This window comes from Trematomus bernacchii, unplaced genomic scaffold (assembly GCF_902827165.1).
Source record: "Trematomus bernacchii unplaced genomic scaffold, fTreBer1.1, whole genome shotgun sequence".
NCBI classification, from domain to species: Eukaryota; Metazoa; Chordata; class Actinopteri; order Perciformes; family Nototheniidae; genus Trematomus; species Trematomus bernacchii.
In genome coordinates this window covers 10275099-10292636 of record NW_022987477.1, presented here as the reverse complement: position 1 = coordinate 10292636, position 17538 = coordinate 10275099, and the positions used below count along the sequence as shown (strand labels likewise).

The following is a 17538-nucleotide window of genomic DNA, read 5'->3' as shown; positions in this document are numbered from 1 at the left end:
TTCTACCATATATCCAAAGATTTTTTAAAGTTTAAAAAATAATTGTATTAAAGTTTTGTTTTTTCATGTGATATGTTCAGCACTGTCATTAAGTTTAGGGATATTTTGTATTATAAAACTACCATACAGGTCATTTTGATAGTTTTAAGAGATGTCATGTAAAACTCCAACCTGTGTAGATATACATTATACTATAAAGGATATCAGAAGCACTATTTTAGATATTTTAAATTTGAAAAAATGAGGTGCAACATAGTTGACAATGAAAGTCAAACATTTGACGCAAATAACATAGTTGACTGGATACATTATTAACCATCAGCACTATGTTAATTTCAAGGCAGAAGTGCAAAATTCCATTGATAATGATGTGTAATGACGTCTACATGTCGTACAAATTGTCAACTAGGTTACCTGTCAACTAAGTTACTACAGTTATTACAGTACTGGGTAACTCAGTTGACAGGTAACCTAGTTGACAATTTCCCTATTTTGACCCATCATTTCAATGGTAGGCCTTGCCTGGATGACCACATGTCATTTTCTTGAACAGGTTAACATCACATTTGCACATATAATTGAATTAAAATCATTAAACAATTGTAAACCATAACAATGTACGTAACATTGTTGATTGTCAATGAGTATATTAATTGACCATGTGCTATTATACATAAAATATTGTAAAAATGTAGAGGTCAATCACCACAGTGTGTTCAAAATGTCTGCCAAAGAGGAACATGGCATCATGTGATGCTGGTGACATGGTATTGGGACAAACAATTTTTGAGTTAAAGGGGGAAGTTCTGTTAGTAACATAGTTGACAGAACTTTTGCGGACATTCATATATTAAGATATTTAAATTATTTAAAGGGGGAAATCAATTAAAAATATGTTATTATTCTTTAGTATTTAGACTTTTGAAATAAATGAATCATTTTTTAAATTTACTTTAATGGTTTTTATTCATTATTTTGAATCCAAGACACCCTCAACTGAAAAACGGACATAGCAAAAACTGACAATTTAAGAACATCATGACACATTTCAAGCTAAATAAAGCATAGGATGCACATAATGTTTGTGTGATATTATAACATGCTTTCCAATAATAGGCAAAATATGATATTTTTGAAGAAAATAGTTAGAATAATTATAATTATCATCAATGGACATCAATGGACATGGAATGTACCCTAAATTGTAGAATCACTCAGCAGTTACATACACCAAACCTTCCAGTTATATTCCTATCAATATTATGAAGGCTTTTACAGAAGGGTTTGGTCATATATAATTCATAGCCTGAATTATATAACATTTTATACCTAAAAACATGGTGAAAATTGATATTTTAGGGCTGTTGACAGTATTTTCTGATTTATGGAGTGATACAAAGAGATATCCAAAATCCCTTCTGTAAAAGCCTTAGATACTAATATGACTACAAAATGAAACAATAATTTTGATCCTGGCTTTATCCAAAGTTCAGATTTCGGTTCCTGAAATGTGTTAAAATATGCGCATATCTCATGAGATAATGGTTCATTTGGATATTTAAACATGCTATTTCAGAAAACTTGTAATACAAAAAACAATTGCCTTATTGTAAGTAATTAACTGGAGAAATATTTAGCTGATATCTTTAAGTTAAAAATACCCTATTCACCTGGGGTGTCTCGCCTTAATTAGATGTTTGATAAGTGCAGATCACATAGTAAAACACGTACACAGATACATTATTTTGTATTTTTATTAAATTCGACAATGTCAATTTCACTTTCCACTATGTCCACCGTTGTTTTTCACAACCAATGGCAGAACTTTATTGAGGCCTGTAATTAGTCAACTACAGGTCTCTTGAGTCAGTCTTTTTCTTCCAAAAAGCTTGTGACAAGATGTTATTGCTCTTGGGGCATTAAAAACAAGATTTTAACTTTAGTTTTTTATATAATATCTGCATTTTCTATTGTGAAAAACTAAGTCTTAGTTATTTAATATATAGCGCCATCTCCTGGTTAAACCCTGAAATTGGAGAATAGTGGGAGGGCCTAACATTCCTGAATACTGGTCTTTGGCAGGCAACTGACTGGCAACTGGCTGGCAGTCGGCAGGAAGCTGTATGCTGGGGTCCAAAATAAGAGGCTCCATCTGTAGGAGAAGTATTGGAGTTGGATGGACTCCCCACAGCTACACGTGTCAAAGACTTGGAGTATGAAGTAAGGATGCTATCTGGTGAAGTTAACCAGCTGAAGGAGGAACTCAAAAGAAGAGAGGAAGACGGATCTCAAGACGCTACAACAGTAGCTATAGCTGGAAGACCCAAGAACTGCACAATCCACATGTTACCGGTGATAGCAGCTGGAGAAGGAGGATTTCAATACCAACCATGGACTCACAGGGACATGGAAACATTAGTGTCCAAGCTACCTCCACTCACCAAAGGAGGTCAGAAGTGGGTGGATGATCTGGAGAAGTACACTGTCCAAGACGACCTGTGCTTGGGAGACATGAGGGCACTGCTAGGACGGATAGAAGGAAGACTAAAGGCAAGAGCAGTAGATTTCGAGGCCAAATGCGCCAACTCTGCAGATGACATTTCATTCAACAAAATCAGGTCGAGCTATTGGGCTGCTATTCGTCACATCTACCCGACAGCATACAGTTTACATGCCCTCACCAGCCTGAAAAAAGGAACGGAGGAAGACATGCATGCCTTCTTGAAGAGATGTGAAGGAGTGTGGGAGGACAGCACTGGAGAACGACATGACGTTTCTCCGGCTGTCGTGATGTTGTGGAAGAATGCGGTCATTAAAGCCCTTCCCCAATCCGTGCAGGCATGCCTGGAAGACAAGGTGGGATTAGACATTAAACCCATTGAAGAATGGAGACAACATCTCATTCACCAAGACATGACATACCAGGCAACACAGAGGGAAAATGACGAAGTGATGAAAGCACTAAAACTAAGACTTTTGAAGATGCAGGTAGCTGAGAAAGACATTGAGGCTTGTAGGAAGAAGACAAGGAGAAGGGAGGAGAAGCTTTCAGAGATAGCCATAGAACCAGAGAAGGCAGGGCGAACACCTCTAACAGTTCAAACTCAGGAAGAACCAGAGAATCAAATGCAGAACCAACAAAGCGGAGGAGGAAGTTTCATCGGAAGACGTTTCCAGAATGGTGGCTGCTACACATGTGGTCAGACGTCACATTGGTCCAATGCATGTCCCACACAACTCCAGCAACAGCAAGCACCTGTGTATCTTCCTACCCAAGTACAGCCACAAGCACCACAGTATCTTCAACAGCAAACACCTGCATATCTGCCTACCCAAGTACAGCCGCAAGCACAGGTATACCCTCCCATACAACGAAGGGGCAGAGGAGGACGTTTTCAATCAACAGAAAGAGGTTCCCAAAGTGAAGGATGCTTTAAATGTGGTCAGCTGACACATTGGTCCAGAGAGTGTCCGCAGAACATTGCATCAAACAACGGCCCTCCACAAAGTTACCCCAGGGGAGGTTTCCATGACTATAACAGAGGCAGGGGGTCTCAGGGATGGCAAAGAAGAATAGTATTTCCAAACATGAATGTTATTTAACAATAGTGAGTAGCATATTGCATTTAAATATAAATCATCCACAGATTAGTATAAGAAGATTAAAACATAGTAGAACATTTAGCAGACTATTTTTGTAATTATGAGAAGGAAAGAGATTACGAGTGATGTTGTTCCCCCACACAGAAAACTATTGTGCCCACACAGCTAGAGAGGTCAAGACAATGGTTTTCGCCCAAAAGATGAAGATGAAAGCCTAGTCCTCGCCCAAGACGGAGGGTCCTTACCAAGTCCTCCTGTTTAAATCGACTGCAGTTCAAGGGGCAGTACAGGCTACACCTGATGTGCAGCTGCTAAAAAAAACAAAACAGAAACTCGATTCTGCTGTGGTGAAGTCTGGCTACAAAGGGAGGTGTTTCAATAAGATCGCTTGTCTCAAACCAGTGAAGAAGTCAACAAGAACCCAGCAGAACTAGAGAGTGACTGTTAGCGGGAGAACAGTGACAGAGTGACAGAAACTGGCACAACATTTACCAGCCACCATAGATAGACCCCGTCAGAAGACCGGGGCTGTGTTTAAAGGGGAACTTCATTTATTAAGTTGAGGTATATATGGAGTCAGATTACATTCTCTCATAAACACATTTTTATAATAGGTCTGAAGTTTCTGATTTAAGGCATGAGCTGCCAACTAAATAACATAACACTGAGCTTGGATGAAGAAGTTGTAGGGTTTTTTACAACAGTTTCAAGAATCAGTCTTCATTTATTTATGTTCAAGTTAATTTGTTGATTTATAAAGTAGTGCATAAAGCAATATCTATTTTTAAGTGAGGGACATCAGCCCTTCATGTTCTTCTGCGTGCAACCCTCTGTGAGAGTAGTTCGTATTTCCCACTAGTTTAAAGACATATTATTCTGTCATGATTTGTTTGTTTAACAGTGTCAGCCAATCTCTAATACTAGAGCTATTAAGACGTATTAGCAACACCAGTGTTTTGTTTTTTTTCCGCAGCAACACTGATACATAGTACCATGACAAAAGCCATTATTGAACTAACAAGAAGTAAACTATATTTTTGTACTAATGACAGATTTTTAGTCAATGTGCATTTATACCATTGGAAGACGATACATCACACAACATCTTTGTACGCCTTGTGGGTACACAGAGGATTTATATGTGTTTGCTACGACGTTATGGGTTTTCCATGTCCTATTCATAATAGAGTAATCATTGCGATATTAATTGAGCATTTTATGCTCAAAGGAGGGAAGGTCATGATTAGTCAGATAATGGATTTCGGTAACGTTGTAGTTGATAAATACTAACATGCTGTCAACAATAGGTCGCATAACAACAAAAGGTATACCAAAGCTTGGGCCTCCTCCAAGGAGGGAGTGGTCCAGTTTTAGATATTAGACAAATAGAAGTGGATGAATATGTCAGAGCTCTGAGTAATATTTTCCAAGTTTTTGTCTACACAGGCTAGGAAAGACTGCACAGATACCAGACGAGATATCAGAAGAGACTCCTGTTCGGCCAGGTGATTGGGTGAGGGTGAAAGTTCCCAAAACACAGTGGGCTGATCCCCGGTGGTCGGAACCGTGACAAGTTGTAAAGAACTTCCCACGCGCTCCGGTTTAAAGGTAAAGAAAAAGGAGCAAATTGACACCACCTCACACATTGTCACCCTTCACTGGCAACTTCCAGAAAAGTTATTGGAAACTAGGACTGATTTGGCAGAGCTGGAACAAAAACAATAAATAGAAATACGATTAAGATCAACAGCTCAAGAGACGAATTGTCTTTAGATTTTTATAGATTGTACACTAAAGTGAAAACCTATTTTGTTTTTTCACCTGAAAAAGAGTCCAATGTTTTGTTTCCATTTTCGTATACGTTATTTTTGTACTCATTTACATTTTATAACTGACACAACCATGGATAAAATGTCAAGAACAAAGCCAAAGCAATTATGGGGTCCCCTAGGGATAAGAGTCAGAATAGCATTGTTGATTGTGCTCATTACACTTGGCACCTTTCTGGTTGGATGGGGAGTACAATATCATGAAAGACATGGATCCATTAGTTCACTCGTAGAAAATGCCCACATCACTAACAAAACACCAGCTGTGTTTCAGAGACTTTCACTTATCCCCAGAGCCAAAAGATCAGTTGAGCAACAAGAGGAGGAGTTAGAAATACTCGTTCCCAAAGATGAGGAGGTTACAATCAAGATCATTCACCCCCCCTATATGCAGTTCTTGTATCAAATGATGAGATGGGTTTAAGTGATCGGAATATTTAAGTGATGGGAATTTACAATTTAGGGGAATCTCCAAATACACTGGATCCATGTTTTAGTCTGTACCAGAAACACCCCCGTTAAGACTATGGACAACCGACTGGTGACCTGAGCAAAATTATTGAAAAGTTATTACAGTAGAAACAGGGTACTAACCCACGAGGACAACTGTATGTACAAACTCTATGAACAAAATTCCCCAACAGATTGTGGCGACTGTGCACAGATGTATCCAGTCACAAAAGTTACTATTGTTCTAAGTAATAGTGAGATTTAACATATTGGAGAATATATGGAGACGTCCTTTTATAGTGTGTGAAACATGTGGTGCTTGAAACATGTAAGTATTTCAATTTATAGAAGAAAATGGTTTCCTGAAAGAGTTATTTGGAGTAGATGTGTTACAGTGGGAGAAAAAACAATGTTTAGAGATATAGTACATTTATTAGTAGACATTAATTGTGTTTAGATGGCATTTAACATTTAAAACAGATAGTATGATTAGAAGATAGAGTGGAGAAGGTTAGATTTACTTTACCTCAGTGTGTTAGAATTTCTATAGGTAATGCGTCCCGAGACCTGGACTCTCTCTCTCTCTCTGCCTGTCAGACTGCTACGACCCCTATCAGACAAAAGACCTCACTACAGGAGACTCCTCCTCCTCCTCCTCCTCCATCGAACAGACAGAGAACCAGAGCTGAACCAACAACGACAAGACTGCATCCAGAACCTTCTCCACCTGCGGCATCCAGAACCAGAACAGCATGCTGACATAAAGAGGCATACTCTCATCAGTCCCTAACCCAGGACATGAAGTTCCAAGCTGAGCCACGAGATTTGGCACAAGAGCAGAGTGTGGGACATGAAAGCAGAATACGCCCTCCATACAACAGCGAAGAGACTGTAAAGAAGGAGATGAAATGCAAAGCAGTTGGGCCACTGAAAAGAGTACCAGCGAAAGGATTTAAGAGCTGATGGACTGAGGAGAAGACGGAACCAGAGGAGTTGGCATGGTCTAACAGAATGTGAGGGGGTCGTGGCTTGAGACAACAAGAGGAGGAGAAAAGGAAAACGGGAGTGAGTGAGTTTATACATAAACACACTTATTCACAAACAAACTTGAATTGACTTGATAAATACGTAAAGACAAAAAGATTTATTAGCCATGAATTAATAAATTGGTAAATTAAAATAGTAATAAAGAGGAAACTGTTAAAGTAAAATGAGGAAATAATCCTAAAACACACTGAGGGTACTGTGAGATAAAGGGGTAGACATGATGGAAATATTCACCACACTTTACACTTTAAGCAGTGAGTGTTGTGGGACTTAGGAGTAGAACATATTTTTCAATCTTTCCATCATGTAAACGAATTATTCCCTAAAAGATTTTATTCATGGGTGAATTTGGTAGAGATCTAATGTGTTACAATATTGATCTACAGCTAAAGGGATAGTTTTAGTGACCACTCTATAAGAACAGACAAATCTGTGTTAGTTGGACAATGTTAAAGGGAGAGCTAATACCAAGCCAAATATAGTATCCCAATCTAAAGTATTGTTTTCGCCATTGTAGCATAGTTATTACCATAGGAGAACTGTTAAGGTGGAAATAACATTTGTTTGTCCAAGATGTAGAGTTTTAAAGGACACTGGGCAAAGAGCGATTGCAAATTTAATTTTGGAAAAAGCAATATAATTGGGAGTAATACATGCGGGGCCTTGGATCACTCATTGCAATGATGCATATTTTTGACAACCCATATCGTTTAGAGAGAAGGGGTCACTCAACCCACCCAGCAGTTGTTTTAAATCTTACTTGTAGCTTCACAGGGAGCGCACGGCACCAAATTATGAGTTTAAAAGACAAGCGCCACCACCTCCTGATGGTCATCCATTTAATCAGGGATGACCTGAAATTTAGAGATGTTATTTAAAGTAGAAACATATCCGCCATAAGTGAAAATTCCTAAATTGAACTACAAACCATGGATGAAATAACTACTGTTTTTAAAATCCTTGATAGAGGAGGGAGTAACTGTTACATGCTCGGACACCCAAGGTTCCACACACTGTTAAAGGGGTTAGCATAGTTCTTTAAACAGACTAGAATTGAAGATAAATTAGTGAAATGAGTTATTGATATTCCACCGGTTTTCACACCATTTAAGGAACTTTATCACTGCATTAGAACGGACCACCCAAAGGTACTGAAGTAGGAACCATAAGTGATGAAATTCTCCAATTGTTGTAACTGACCAAAATCTTCTCCCAGAAATGACTGTCTGAAATGCCGTATCCCAGAGTAGATGTTTGATGGTATCATGGAACTAAACCCTTGTATGCAGTCTTGCTACAGGATTAGACTGGGACCTGTGCACTTGTACAGCCAGTGATGTTTTATATGCAGCACCAATGACAGTGGGGCAGTTAATCAACATGGCGAAACGCCCCAAAACCAGTAGGGCTAAGAGACCAGTCAAAGGAGGGAGTTTAGGCTCGACAGTGTACAAGGATAGCATAGGGGTGCCCAGGGGAGTGCTAGATGTTGGAGTTGCATTCCATGTACCCGCACCCTAACGTACCGATTGATCACCACGGCCTTTTCTAGAGAACATATTACTTTCATACTTTAAAAAGTATGAAAGGGGGGAGGGTACATTTCTCATAAGGGAACAGTTTCAATTGCTAGCAGAACAAGACGACTCAACCCATATACAGATATTGATGAAAATGAAGACAGTGTGTAAATGATGTTAAATGATATGGATGATAAATGATGAGATTGTTCAAAGAATGTCCAAATCATGTGATATTTCAAATGATGAAATATATTTCAAATGATGAAATCATTAGAATGAAGAACCAGCTACAAAGTGGTATTACTTTGCACTATTCAAAAAAGGTTTCTAACTTTTATGTTTTATACTGTTATTAGTGATGCGATTTTTAAATAGTATGTTTTTATACTTTGTAAAACAAGTGCCTTAACACTGAATGTGGTATGGGAACGGTTTCTGTGAAAGGAGGGAGTAAGAAATGTTCTAATACCACAAGTTGCTGCTATTTTAAAAAAGTGATATTGAATGTTAAAACTAAAAGTTATGCACAAGGGAAAACTTTTACACCAGAAGACCAACCAATGTATTGTTTGTATTTTTGATGACGGTTATTTGAACCATTCCATTTTGATAGTATGTTTTTGATATGAGTTATGTACTATGCAAAGTTCAGATGAAGAACTCATTGATTTCAGTATTGTGTTCACACCTTAAAAGGTGTGAAAGGAGGGATTGTTAGAAATTAAAATTCAATGTTTTATGGCATGATTTAGTCTAAAACATACCGTCAGTTTAAAAGCAGTCAGATGAAGAACTTATTACTTTTAGTATTGTGTTCACACCTTAAATGGTGTGAAAGGAGGGATTGTTAGAAATTAAAATCAATGTTAAACAGCATAATTCAGTCTAAAACATATCGTCAGTTTAAAGCTGTTTTATTGTGGAAAAGCCCGGAAGTTCTCAGGAAATCAATGCCAAGCTTTTATTCTGAAAAATCCTTTATCCGGTTAGCTTGTGACTAATGTTGCGTTTTCTGAATGTAAAGTGAAAATGACTTGGAGTGATACACACAAACGTACGGACTTTAACACTACATCGATAGACGTTAAGATATTATTACTGCTGAATATTAAATGAAGGTCTAGTTGATCGTAGTGTTTACAGATACGTGAGAAGCTATGACGTCAGAGGGAATTTCCGTAAAATAAGAACTGTGCCGGAGCGGAACCACTAGGACTTCTAAACTAAGTATTACAGCTGTTTATAAGGTATTAAATAGAAAGTCATGACAGAGATAATGAGGAGAAAATGCTTAAGGAAGTAGGCAGAGAATATCAATGTCGAAATCATCTGTGCTCTCGCGATATCGAACCGGCAAATGAGTAGGGGGCCACCCACTATTTGCACAGCGGGGGACAACGAGACGTGGATAAAAAGGCAGGACGAAAGATAACTCACTCTCTTCCCTTCGCTGCAGCCTCCCTCAAGACAACACCGGCTTTGTCTCTCCATTCACCATGCTTGTTCTTTAACCACGTTACTTAATTAAACTACCCATTTGAACCTTTTCAGAGACTCCATTAGTCTCGTTATTTGAAGTTTCTTTCCTGGGAGCGAGAAGATCACAAATTATCAACAATATTAATAATAGCGCATACCCTAAACTTCTGTTGTTTTTATTATGTGTGTCTTAAAGGTACAATGTGTATGATATCATCAAAAACTGAACTTTAAAACATTTCAATTATCAACAGAATGTGAAGAGTGTAAAGATTAGACATTGTGTCAAAGCCGTCCATCTAATATCTACTGAAATGATAATGAATAACATCTGACAAGCCCCATCAGGCCCCATCTTGTAATACTCATTGTTTCTAGAGAGGCTATAGAGAGCACAAAGGACAAGCAGAACTGGGCTGACTTTAGCAGGCTCAAGGGCTTGTCAATAATAGATCCATAATTCTAATTGTTGGCTTTTTTTAAAAGAGGCTACAGATAAATTGTAAATCCAAGCATTTCCAAGCGGTATTATTGTAGGTTATTTATTAAACAACAAGGATAAAGTTACTTGCTTACACTGTATATAGTAAGTTAGATGGCTACCGCTAGCAGCATGGTACATTTTACTGTACTAGGTAATAGGTAAGAAACAACCTTCAAAATCCTCAATATAAATTAGAAAAACCCCAATCTCTATTATAAAGATGCAGTAAAACACCCGGTAGTAATAACCTATTAAAAATACAGGTTTTGTTATTTACTAATCTAGTTTAGTAGAAGGAAAGCTCCAAATCACTCTCCCTCTTAGCTTTCTTTGCCTCCTCAGTTAACGGGTTCTTTTACCTGATAACGTTTCCACAGTCAACATTACTCCAGTTGTTCCACAATAATGGGAATGCATAAAATGTAAGCTATTGTATTGTATTTGTTTGGCCAAATGCTCTCTGATAGTCAGTGATTCAGTGTATGTGTCTTTACTGGTGAAAGGGATATCACATCCAGAGAGCTCTGACATGCAATAAATGTCTACTAGTGATTAAGTTAATCCAGAAATGCTGTCTATTGTCACATTACATAACTGATGGCTATAAATAGAGTATGTATTGAAGAGGTGAAGTGACAGCCACTATTTCTTCATAGCAGGTGTATAGGTATTACACATTACACCTTTAGTACCTTGCAAGCCCCCATAGTTGAGAGGTAACCATGAAGGAATGTTGTAGCATCCTCTCCCATCCTCTCTTTCCTCTGCATCACAGTGGTACAGGAGCACATTCATGTCAGCCAGGGTCAGCTTGGACATGATACTAAGGAGGAAGAGCATATCAGCAATGATGATGACAGTAAGCAGAAGCACATGGGTATAAGATATACAACTATGCATTGATATAGGCATAAGTGTCATATACTGCAGAAAATAATCTAAAGCTAGTGACTCCGAGAAGGCTTATGATGTCTAGCTTTATATGCTAATGCACATGCTCCAATCGTGCATGCAACCTGTTGAAGTTACTCCTGCTAGATTTGTATTATTTTCAACTTCAGCTTATATCTTATTTGTTATTTTTCTATTAGTAACTTCTTTAAGTAGCTCTCTGAGTTACTTAAAAAACATTATGTCTTTAGCCTGTCACTGCTCGCTAGTCATAGGTACATATGTGCACAGGCTGCATGACATTAAACGTACAGTAGCAATCAAAATTATTCAACCTCCATTACACAATGAACAAATTACACAAGAACAGTTTAAGTAGTTCAATGAAACTCAAATATTAGACCCTAATAGACTAACCCTAACCCTACTTATTATTGTTCATTTAGGTGTTGAGGCATACAAACATCATTAATGGCTTGGTTAGAATAGATGGTGTACTGTTTTCAGCCAGAGAGCCGGTCTGGTACTGAGGACTAAATTGGATCAGGTGGCTTCTCAGGGCCCCCAACCTCTCATGGGACCTAGGCTCCAGAGTCACCCTGTAGAAGAACACAAATCACATTTAGAACCAAACCCGCCCAGACATACTAATTTAATGATTTAGACTAAGTATGCACAGGACTATTCTTTCACTCCATCCACATGTTGACACACCTGAAGATGATGATGCTGCCTGGTGTAAACTTCTCAAAGGCTACCTCCTGAAGAACACTGTTGTGTTTTGAGACCATGTCAGCCTTTTTCACCAACTTACTGTCATTCAGCTGGGAAACATTTTTGAAACAATTGAAAACATGGATTATGAACCATGGGACAGTTTTGCATGTGGCAAAACATTTATTATTATTAGTATTATTATTATTATTATTATATATATATACTGTTTATATACCTGGATGTGTTCTTTGATGTCTATAGTGCAGTTTGGCAGAGCACTCATGTTGTCATCGTTTTTGTTGGAGTTGGTGCAGTTCACAATGGTCCGAGCCTCCACTACCACCTCTTTAATCCGACCTATGAAAGCAAGAGACAGGAAAAAAGTAGCGGTTAGCTGGAATATCTGAAAGGGAAAGCAGTTGGCATATCAGGAATAGGATAAGATAACGATAAAAGCTTCAAGGGTACTTCACCCACAATGTTGTTGTTAACATTATTAACTTTTATTATTATGATGATTATTATTGTTGTTATTGTTATAAACATTTGTCAGTATCCCTTCTTTCTTGTCCAATAAAAATACACACAATTATACACAGGTGCACTAACCACCCTTTTCTTAAAACAACAGTTTTTTGATATTATGTTGTTATTATACAGTAAGTTATTTTTTAAAGTAATTTTTCCATTCCATCTGTATCAGATCTCCATGTATTCCTATGTATTTCATTCTGCTACCTTTTTTTCTGTTTATGAACTGACCCATGCACTACGAAAAACCAAAATAGCATATCACCTGGTATTAACATGGGTGGAACATCATTTGTATAATAGTGTGTTTCTGGATTCTTGATCGCCCTTCGCAGCACAGCCACCACAGACTGGTGGCTGCTGGGACGGTGTCTGGTTACTGCAACTACGCACTCATCAAGCTGCTCCACATACACCTGCACAACCAGGAAAATAACAGCAGATAGACCAGATTTAAAATGTGACGACAAACCAGTGGATACGAGTACCAGTACCTATAAGTACACTTAGGTAAAATCTACATTACCATGTTGGGTTTTTATTATTATTTTACATTTAAGGCTTTTCTATGTTTTTTTAAATGTTCTATTCAATCTCTTTATTTCATGACACTATGCCCAAAGCTGATGGTGATGAGACTGAAATGTCCCGTCTAATAAAAAATGTCAATCAATTCCCCAAGCCTCTACATCTGTTTTGCTATTTTCCGCCTATCTGAATCATCCTCTCTGAATTTCCTTATCCTGCTCAACTGAATTCAATATCCTCCTGGTCAATTGTGTTAATTTCCTTATCACTTTAGCTATCTTTTCCAATTCAGTTTGTAGATTGTCAAGTTTCTAACTCCTCAAGCTTTCTAGGCATTACTCTGTATTCAAAACCCACCACCAACAAATCCATTGTGATTTTCTTTGACAAAGCACTTATATCAGGGAGAGAACAGACCTGAGAAAAGCCCTCAGCAGCCAGCTTGTGGTGAAGCCTGTTCAGTGCCAGCTTTACAGCAAGCATCCCAGTCTGCAGGTTGACCTGGCTAGATGTATGGGCCTCAGAGTTCCAGCATGTGTACTGTTGATTCTCCTTCATTGTGGAGAGCTGCACAATAATAATAATAATAATAATAATAATCTAATTTTATTTACAAGCGCACTTTTCATTCGAGTAAACAAAACTCAAAGTGCTACAGAGTAAAAAGGGTGATACAAAACAACAAAAACAATAAAAACAATAAAAACAACTAAATAAAAGCAGTGACATTTATGCCGGCATGGGGTTTTTAAAAATCTAGTAAAAGGCTATTCTAAAAAGATGCGTTTTTAGGCCTTTTTTAAAAGCATCCACAGTCTGTGGTGTTCTCAGCTGGTTTGAGAGGGCATTCCACAGTCTCGGAGCAGCGGAGCAGAAGGCTCGGTCTCCCATGGTTTTCAGTTTGGTCCTGGGGGGAAGGAGGAGGTTCGCCTTTTCAGATCGTAGGTTCCTTGTGGAGGTTTGTGGGGTGAGCAATTATTTGATGTAAGAGGGAGCATGCACCATGAATGCACTGATAAGTGAAGAGGGTGATTTTGTAGTCAATCCTGAGTGAGACCGGGAGCCAGTGCAGTGATTTGAGGATGGGTGTGATGTGTTCATACTTCCGTACTCTCATCAGGATCCGAGCAGCGCTGTTCTGGATGTATTGCAGCTTCTGGATGTTCTTGCTATGAATCCCAATGAGAAGTGCGTTACAGTAGTCCAGCCTGGAGGAGACAAAGGCGTGGACAAGCTTTTCAGCATCTGGCAGACTGAGTGTGGGGCGGAATTTAGCAATATTTCTGAGGTGGTAGAAGGAGGTCTTGCATGTTTGTTTGATGTGGGCCTCAAAGGTCAGGGGCCTCATTTATAACGCCTTGCGTAGGATTCACGTGGGAAGGTTGCTTACGTAGTACAAAGCAAAAAAATAGGTACAGACATTTTCCGACATTTTCCGATTCACAAAACATTGCGTACCGGCGATGGAAGTGCGTAACGGCACTTCCTACGCCTGTTTCCCTTTATAAATCACAATCGACTCGTAATGCGGCGCAGCTTTTGCGGGCTTCACGTAACGCCCATATTTGCCTATAAATAGTCAAAGAAACGCCCATTCATTCATTCATTTTGACTGACTGCATGAAGAAGATCGCAGGAAATGAGGTCAGAACAGCTAAAAAAGACATCTCACACCGTGTCAGATTTAGGTTATTTTGGGGAGGTCGAGATAAATCATATTGTTTGGTGGATGCAGTTTGAACCAGAGTAGCAGCATGGAGGTCGGATCGTCACCAAAATAAATAAATAAGTGGTCCGAAAAAGGTTAATGACAAAAAAAATACACATAACCTAACCTTCCTCTGGCAGTGTGTTTGTACCGGGCACAGGAGACACCCCCTTGATGAGAAACTGTAAGAAATGATCGGGGAATCCCTCCAGAGCGTGCATTGAAGCTTGCCGGCGGGGGGGGGGCTGAAACTCGACCAACAACCAATCACATGAATCTCCCACCCCGGACACACAAGCACGCGGTTTGATTGGCTAGAGCTTGTACTGGCATATGATTCGATTGGCTGACGCTTCCGCCGAAGCTTCAAAAGTTGAACATTGCTCAACTTTCGTCGCGAGCAACGCTTCTGAAGCTACGCTTCGCTCCCACAATGCAGTTCGGCGAAGCGTGACGTCACCCCATTCAAAGTGAATGGACAGAAGCGTTGAAGAGTCAACGCACGCCGCCGTGTGGACAGGCCGTTAAAGGAAATACAACTAATGTGTTGTGTTATATTAGCTGTACAATTTACCACATATGGTGTTCTTGGTTTCCATATCTCCAGTGTTTGGCAAACGGCATAAAACACGATTAAACATGATAGTATATAAAACCATGCTCGTATCTACAACCTATAGAAATGCAAAACGGCGTCAGTTTAGACGTAATTCTGTCCTCCTGCATACCGCATCATTTATGAGAAAACATTTCATAACATTAACACAACATATTCGAGGTGGTTTTAAATAACATATCCGTATTTATTTATTTCTCCAAGTTATGTTTTTGTGTGCACTGAGGAGTCGCAAACAGGCGTTTATTTAATCATTTTAAGATTGGCTTTAATCAATGTTTGAAAATGAATTCTTCATATATGATTAATGAGGTAACATTTTATTTATGGTATTATTTCCACATATTTCTCTCCATTCTTCCTTCTGCCAACGGTGTCGCAGTTTCTCGTCTCTCCCGTTTTTGTGCTTAGTGCGTACGCATGGGTTAGAGTTTGCGTGGAGGACTGCACATTTTCCCGTGAAGTTAGTATTTTATAAATCGCAAACATTGCGTAGAAACTGGCGTACGCCATTTTTTGAGCGTATATCCCTTTATAAATGAGGCCCCAGGTGAGGATCCATTTTAACACCCAGATTGGTAACAGTTGATGAGAGTGGAATGTTCTGACCGGAGAAGGTGATGCTGGTGATGGAGGATGAATGGACCTGATGTGGAGTGCCAACTAGAATGGCTTCAGTCTTGGAGCTGTTTAACTGAAGGAAATTGTGCTTCATCCACACCTCCAGGCATGTTGTTATTGTGGATGATGGCAGAGGAGCAGAGGGGGTTGGGTTTACTCTGATGTAGAGCTGTGTGTCATCTGCATAGCAATGGAACGATATTCCATGCCGGCTGATGACACGACCAAGGGGGGAAATGTATATGGTGAAAAGGGTGGGGCCGAGGACTGATCCTTGGGGGACACCACAGGTCACAGAGTGTGTTTGTGATTTTGCCGCTCCCAAGGTGGCATGCTCAGTCCTCCTGGTGAGATAAGAGGTGAACCAGTTTATGGCAGAGTCAGAGAGTCCAATTGTCGAGCGAAGACGATGGAGTAGAATGACATGGTCGACGGTGTCAAATGCTGCAGTTAGATCCAGGAGGATGAGGAGAGATGGAGATCCGGTGTCAGCTGTCATCAGCAGGTCATTGGTCACCCTAATTGCACTAAGGCAGTTTCTGTACTGTGGCTCTGGCGGAAACCAGACTGGAATTTTTCAAAGAGGTTATTCAGTTTGAGATGTTCCTGGATCTGAATGGCAATTACTTTCTCCAGTACCTTGGATAGAAATGGCAGGTTGGAGATGGGTCTGTAATTAGCAAGGACTTCAGGGTCTAAGGTGGGTTTTTTGAGCAGTGGTTTGATGACAGCAGCTTTTAATGGCGATGGAACATGACCAGACTGGATGGAGTGGCAGATGTATGGCACCAATGTTAGATTTAACCAAGGCTGTGGGAAAGGGGTCCAGGGCACAGGTGGAAGCTTTCATCTTTTTGATGATGGCCTCAACTTCATGCTGCGAGATGTCAGTGAAGCAGCAAAGAGGCTGGGTAGGTCCGTGCTGGGGGTTGACGGTCTGGACTGGCAGAGCAGCGGAGTTTGAGAGGAGAGAGTGGATGGTCTCTACTTTTTTTCTAAAGAATGTGATGAAATCATCACACTGCTCCTCTGTGGTGTTGCTTGGAGTTGCCAGGGCTATTGTTGATGATAGTGGAGTAGAATTTTTACCGTGTGTCTCTGAGGGACTTTGCGTTGGCCTTTTGGTAATCCCGGTATGCCTGTCTGTGAACAGAGAGTCCTGAAGCCTTGAGGCGCCGCTCGAGGACACGCCCCGCTGTCTTCATTTTCCTCAGCTCGCAGGTGTTACGCTCTCACGAGCCTACAGGACTGAACTCCAAATGCTAGACACCAGGAAAAGGACACAGAGCTTAGTTGGTAACAAGGTTTATTAAACCTGAAAACCCTTCGGAAAATAACTGAGGAATTAAATGTCCACTAAATCCGGGCCAGAGTTTAGTCACCACCGGAGGTGCGGAGATGCACGGAGGGAACACCGGCGAGGTGAGCCGGGGATCCAGAGCTGACGAGGGTTACAGGCTTGAGCTGTTGTGCGTGGAAGCACGGAGGAAACACCGACGAGGAGAGCCGGG

At 39.8% G+C, this 17538-nt stretch overlaps 1 pseudogene; it reads right to left on the bottom strand.

Moving 5' to 3' along the window:
* The window catches only part of LOC117498009, a 92403-nt pseudogene that overhangs the window by 32451 nt on the left and 42414 nt on the right, over positions 1-17538 (bottom strand).